Source organism: Trematomus bernacchii, unplaced genomic scaffold, assembly GCF_902827165.1.
Source record: "Trematomus bernacchii unplaced genomic scaffold, fTreBer1.1, whole genome shotgun sequence".
Taxonomy (NCBI): domain Eukaryota; kingdom Metazoa; phylum Chordata; class Actinopteri; order Perciformes; family Nototheniidae; genus Trematomus; species Trematomus bernacchii.
In genome coordinates, this window is record NW_022987626.1 from 538,791 (window position 1) to 546,051 (window position 7,261).

Here is a 7,261-nt window from a genome sequence, read left to right on the forward strand (position 1 = left end):
AAATCAACATCTCTGAAGGAGTAGACTAAACACTGAATTTGTGTCCGACGCTCATGGCCTCAAGGATTTCACATCCTAGAGCCCACAAACACCGATAAAGAAGTGCCTCAGTGTTCCCACAACAATTACCCTTCGTGCCAGACAAGTTGACCGGTCACACACTGGTGACAACAACACATATGGCACCAAGGCCTTTCCTTAAAGGAGATAACACATGTCAGAGTAAAAGGTTAGATATCTAGAAGAATTATTCCTTAACATTCAACATTCTAATAAATACCTCTTAATATTACACCATTATCCCAGTTGGTGTTGTGAGTGAGGCGCTGCTGGGATTTGAACCCAGGATCTCATGTGAACCAGACAGGCTCTTTAAACAAGAAGTGAGATCGCCTGTTGAAGATGGGCAGCATACAGCACCTGGCCTTACACCCTCGCAGTGACATGACTAATCCTAAAGAAACCCCACAATGAAAGGGGAAAACGGGAGAAACCAGGAACAAACTCAATTCTTGCAAATATTTCAATAATGCACAGATAAAGATTTATGTAAGATCTGCATCGCTCTCTTGTCTTGTTGCCAAACTACCAGAAGATGGTGCTGCTGTGCAACATTAATGATGTCTTTATACACACACACACACACACACACACACACACACACACACACACACACACACACACACGCACGCACAGTATGAACACTCCTTATTGTGCCTCATTGTTCATGCAAACACTTGATAAGGAAGAAGTGAAGTACCAAAGAGCGAGCCCTTTGAGGTGGGGATGGATAGTCCCAGGACTCATCGTTTATTCATCATCATGGATGAGGTTGAAGCACCGGCCCGGGGTCCCGAGTGTCCGAGGGATTGATGGCATGTTTAACTGTGGGCTATTGATGTGTTGAACATGCAGAGCTGGTGGTTTCCTCTCCTCTGTGCACTGTCTCCTCCCCAGAGGACCATTGATCCTGAACAACAAGCCCTTCTGCGGCCGACTGTTAATCATCTGATCACCTCCAGAGATCTATGGAAACACATCAAGGAGGTCAAAGTAGATTAATTAGATCACGGATTTTAACGAAGAAGTGTTGGATTGCATTTGTTACAGAACAATAAAGATAAGAGACGGTTTCACTGATAACTGTGTCACGTCTTCTTTAAAGCTAATCAATCAACATGTTTATAGCAGAGGATGAAGCCACAGCACGTCTTCTCTCATGGATTCAAACTGAACACTAAGATGCCACTATGTGCTAAACACAGGACTCTCAAAGAGTACAGGTAGGTCCCTCTAAGAGGCACATAGCTGCCAGTAGGTCATTGGTTCAGAGGCAAACTTAAAGCCGTGCAAGATTAATATCTGTGTCATTTACTAAGAATGCTGCTGCCATGAAAAGTAAATCCTTTTGCATTTCAGTTTGTAGCAAAACACAAACCCTTAATCAGTCTGCATAGATCATTTTATCCTTCTAGAAGCAGTGAGACGCTGATGTCTGCTTCGGCTCTCTGGCAGCTCGTCCTCTTGCTCAAACCTCAATAAAGACAACTGAAGGTCCGTGCTGCTGATATGGAGCGATCAGCCCTCTGGATTCTCAGAGTTCTTCCTCTGAGGTTATAATGAGGCTAGCGGAGGATTTGCTGAGTGCTTTTCATTGTTTTTGCTTCCTGTCCCGTGGCCCTGGCAGAGATGTAATCCTCTTCTCCTTCCTGTCTGTTCTGTCTAAGGTGAGGATAAGTGCACGAGATGATTTCACCTCACCACTATCTCCTCTCGCAGCAACAACACCACCACAAGAACAGAAAGGAAAACACTATGAATACGCCTCTTTGTTACGGTTCTGAAGGAGTTGAAATGAGGTGGAGAAGTGCATCATGTCCTCGTGTTTCATCAAAGTCAGAGTGTGTCAGATTGTGATAGACAGCTGGAAAACTGAACAAATGAACAGATTCAATCCATTCAATAAATCACAGAACATGACACCAGTTCAAATCAAGATCATCTGTGTCCTACGATTTATTTATTAGTTTTTTCTATCAAGACTTTTTCATTTACTCTTACCACAAACATCAACTCATCACAAATGAACAAATCATGCACGCCATGAAAGGAGAAACAGCCAGAAGGCGCTGTGTTCTCTCTTTCAATTTGTCTCTCCGATGTGAGCTCCTTTATGAAGTTTGTTTTGTGATCCTGATCGTATGAAGAGGCAGATATTTGAGGACAATTGATGCAGGGTTATCTGCAGGTTTATGGGCTCTCTTTCTTCCAGACACAAAGCTGTTCAGGGTGGCTGTTGCTGCCTGGGGAGAAGTTGTGATAAAAGTGGTAAATAGAGTGCATTTAAAAAGCCTTATTTTTCCAGTCGTTGCAACTTCTCCCCAAAGCACTTTTACATAAGAAAGTCAGGATTTTAACATTTAAAATAATTCACACAACGTTGACATTGTTGGGGAGCAGTTTGGGGTTAAGTACTTTTCCAAGGACACGCTGATATGTCGACTTCAGGGGGATTCAAACCACCAACCTTATGATTGGAGGACGACCATCCACCTCCTGAGCCAAAGCCCTAATCAACCAAAATAAATCCCAGAAAAGGACCGTGGCTTTTTCACAGACGACCTTAGAGGATCGTCTATCAAACAGATGCTCGGTGGTTTGAACCCCCGCAGTCAACACTGTACAACTATTTATTTGTTTTGGATTTATTTTTCTACCAATTTACTGCTCCTCACAATCCAAAAGGGTAATGCCCCAAATTGCTGGTTGTCAAAACACCTCGAAAAAGGGCAAAAAGAAGACGTTTTGCAGCCTGCACCTTTGCGACCTACAGGTAAGACTGATTGGAGCACATGGACCAAACATTGGAGATACTGAAATAGAACCAGTCAGTACATTTAGGGAAGCAACGATGAGGAAAATGTCCCACTTTACACTGGAGAATATACAAGAACAAAGATTTAATCTGAGCACTGACTGTGATCTGTAACACTGGATTGTTGTTCGCTGGTTGTTTTCCTCTTGTTGTTTTTCCTGGTTGTAAATAGAAGTTGTGTACTGAGGAAGCTGAAAGCTGCAAACAGCCCTGACGGAGAATCATTCATAAATTCAGAAGACATTTAGCGCTGAGCTGGTGCTACGTTCTTGTGTGAGTGCTCTGAATAATACATGTTTTCTTCGATTTAGAAAAAGCAGCACGATATGTTGTTGTTGTTGTTGGTCAGCATTCCTGGAGCTCCTGCATGGTTACATCCATTCATTTACTTTAAAAACAAAGCTCCAGACACCATTAGAGTCTAATTGTAGCTCCATGGTCGACTGGTGTTGATAACGAGCCTTTAAAATGAGTTTTTATTTATGTTATGGAAGTGGTTGCTGATAGAGAATGGATTTTTTTATCACTGACAATGATTTGTTTGTGCTTCTGTTTCTATCCCCTTTTACAAATGCTTTGTATACGTCAGACTGAGAGATCCCATGTGGGGGGGGGTGTTTGGCTTTACACAGCTATGAAAAATAAATGACTACATATTTTAAACTCTAATTTTATTGTATTTATTTGTATTATTATAATTGTTTCTGTGACCATGACTTAATGGGACAGGGCTTGGGTATTTTTCTTTCCTTTAACTGACACATTTTTGTTTCAAAATTCAGACTTTTTAAATTTCTGAGTTGTTTTCAAAATTCAGTTTTTTTCAAATATTCCCCTATTTTTTATTTACATTACTTCACTTATATTTTTCAAAATTATTCTCAAAATTATCACTTTTTTCAAAAAAGTAACTTTTTCCTAAACATTCTGACTGTTTTAGCAAAATCTTGTTTGTTCAAAATAACCTTTTTTTTTTTTACAAATTTCAAAAGTTTTCCCAAAAATATAGTCTTGCATTTCAAATGTTCGACTATTTTAAATGCAAGACTATATTTTTAAAAATTCAGTTTTTTCCCCCAAAAATTATGTTTGTTTTCGAAAAACTTTTTCAAGATTCTCACTTTATTTTTCAAATTCAATCTTATTTCAACTCAGAGTGTATTGCAAATAAGATGTACATGTTCTGCATTGTTTGGATAATTGTGGTCAGAAATATCCTCAAACTTTAAACCTGTTTAAGTTAACCTTTACTATCAGTCGGTTAAAAGTGCTAATTGTGCAAATTGCCCAACATAAGCAAGTTAGCATCCGGCAGTTTCTATGTTCTGGGGACCCGTACTATACATTTCTAACATAACACATGACTTCACGTCAACACCGCTAAGCTAAAGGCGGCTAATGTTGGGCTATAAAGGAACTACAGCACGGTCACATGACTTCACGTCACCACCGCTAAGCTAAAGGTGGCTAATGTTGGGCTATAAAGGAACTACAGCACGGTCACATGACTTCACGTCACCACCGCTAAGCTAAAGGTGGCTAATGTTGGGCGTGATAATGTTTAGTCGTCTCTTTTATTGTATTGTTGTATTTGTTGTAAAAGTGTCTTTATTGTAAGGTATTTTTATTGTATGTACAGCACTTTGGCTCGACCAAAAATCGTTTTAAAAAATGTGCTATATAAATAAAACTTGATTTGATTTGATTTTAGACACTTGTTAGCAACCGCCGTTTTTTAATTCTCCAGTGAGGTATTTACTGACGTATTTTATGTCGTAGAACAAGACATTACAATCTCTTCAGCTTGTGTTAACCAAATACCTTATTTCAGGATAACAACCAAAAAGACATTCAGAAAACCATTGACTTATTTCAACTCCTTCAGAATCTGACGATGCTTGTTAACTCTAAACTTCAGTAGCGGTATTGTGTTTTTTTCTTCACTACCAGAGCACAGTACTGTAGTAAAACACCAACAGTTGCTCTCCTCATTATTTTGCTCGTCACAGAATTGAATTTCCGGGAGATTCCAGGTAGAGATGACGCTCACAGCAGCATAGATGTGTCTTTACTATTGATTCATGCAGCAAAATGAGAAGCAACAACTTCATGTGTGTGTGTGTGTGTGTGTGTGTGTGTGTGTGTGTGTGTGTGTGTGTGTGTGTGTGTGTGTGTGTGTGTGTGTGTGTGTGTGTGTCTCAGTTCATTGAGTGGAATGTGTTGTCATGCAAACAGCTGTATCATGTTAAGCATATACAGCAGTGTAATAGCTGGAGGCATGCCACATGAGTTTATGCACCATATATACCCCCAAGTTACTTCAAGGAAGATGAATTCACATAACCTTTGAACCTTTACAAACTTGTTAGGAGGGATTGCTCAAGGGTTGTGTAACTGTTCATTATTAGTATTCATAATAATAGCTACTTTAATCGAATCAATAATAGATATCAACGTAGGGAAATCCAAACAGGCTCAGCAGCCAGTCAGTAGGGGCTTGGACTGGGAGCTGTAGGGTCGCCGGTTCAAGTCCCCGAACAGACCTAAATATGGAGTGTGGACTTCTACTTGGAGAGGTCCCAGTGCACCTCCTGCCCTGTCGTGGTGCCCTTGAACAAGGCACCGGACAACCCCCTTCCCCCCTCACTCCCATTGCTCCCCGGGCGCTGTACAATAGCTGCCCACTGCTCCTGGTGCTAGACTCCTGGTTCTAGACTCCTGGTTCTAGACTCCTGGTGCTAGACTCCTGGTTCTAGACTCCTGGTGCTAGACTCCTGGTGCTAGACTCCTGGTACTAGACTCCTGGTACTATACTCCTGGTGCTAGACTCCTGGTACTAGACTCCTGGTACTAGACTCCTGGTACTAGACTCCTGGTACTAGACTCCTGGTGCTAGACTCCTGGTACTAGACTCCTGGTACTAGACTCCTGGTGCTAGACTCCTGGTACTAGACTCCTGGTACTAGACTCCTGGTGCTAGACTCCTGGTTCTAGGATGGATTAAATGCAGAGGCCAAATGTCACTGTGTGCTGTGTGCTCTGCATGTGAGACCATTAAAGAGGGTTTCATCCCTCCCAATTCTATTCTATCATAATAAAAAACTAGTGCTAGTGATTTAAAAATGTAATCAAGATAATCACAGTAATGATTAATCACAAGTTATATTTAATTTAATATGCCATTCTTACACACTAAATGTAAATAATATCCCACTTTTATTTTGTGTTAGCTGTAATTTAGCGCTTCAATAGTGTTTTATTTGTTACAGATTCTTTCTCACGGTCAACTTTTATATTTTCTCTCTTTTAGTTCTGTTTTATCTTCCATTTTGAGATGTTTGAATTGTATAATTGTTTATTTTCTACTCTTTTTTATGTCTAATTATGTGCAATACCTTGCTTTACATGCTGTCGCAACGAAAACATTTCCCAATTTGGGATAAATAAAGTATATCTCATCTTATTTGATCTTATTGAAGAAATGCCTGCCATGATGAATCCGTCTTTGAAACCCAAACACTCATCTTTTTGACTTTCCCTAAAACTCATGAAGGGGACGAGAGGTGAGAGGTCACGGGGTCACTCTCACTCACAGCAGGGGGGAGTCAGATCCCCCTCCAGCTTCTTAGTGACGACCCGCAGACCCTCACCCTCTCGGGGGAAAGCAGTAAAGACAGTGTCCTGCCGAGGGAAGCCTGACTCAGAGCTGCGTGCTCGTCTTCTTTTGGGCTCTTCCTGTTAGCAAGGACTCCAGAAAATGACTTTAAAGGATGTGTGACAGCGTTACTAAAGCTACATCATTGGTGAAGACGTCTTAGACACGCAGAGTTTCATGTAGATGCTGTTTTTATATTCATAATCTATTCTAATCTGACATTTACAGATTAACGCAGCGAGAAACAAGATTGTTTTAGGGATGAGAGAGCGAGGGATGAAGGCATGTAGGAAGGGAAGGATGAAGGGATGAAGGGATTGGTAATTGAAGGGATGATAGAAGGAGGGATGAAGGGATTGGTGGATGAAGAGATGAAGGGATGAAGGGATTTGTGGATGAAGGGATGATAGAAGGAGGGATGAAGGGATTGGTGGATGAAGAGATGAAGGGATGAAGGTAAGGGAGGGATGAGGCCTGAGAAGGTGTGTGTGAGGATGAAAGGGTGATAGAAGGAGGGATGAAAGGATAGGGATGAATAGATCGATGGGTGGAGGGATGAAGGGGTGAGGAGATTTAGCAGTAACTAATCAATACTTTGATATCAACAATACACTGAAAACAGACTGTCATTAGCAACGGGACCATGAAAGGCAGTTAGTAGTACTGAGGAACCGTCTGTTATTCCCTCTTCAAAAATGTCAGCTTGCCTTCGGTTTGTTTAGAATTTGAAT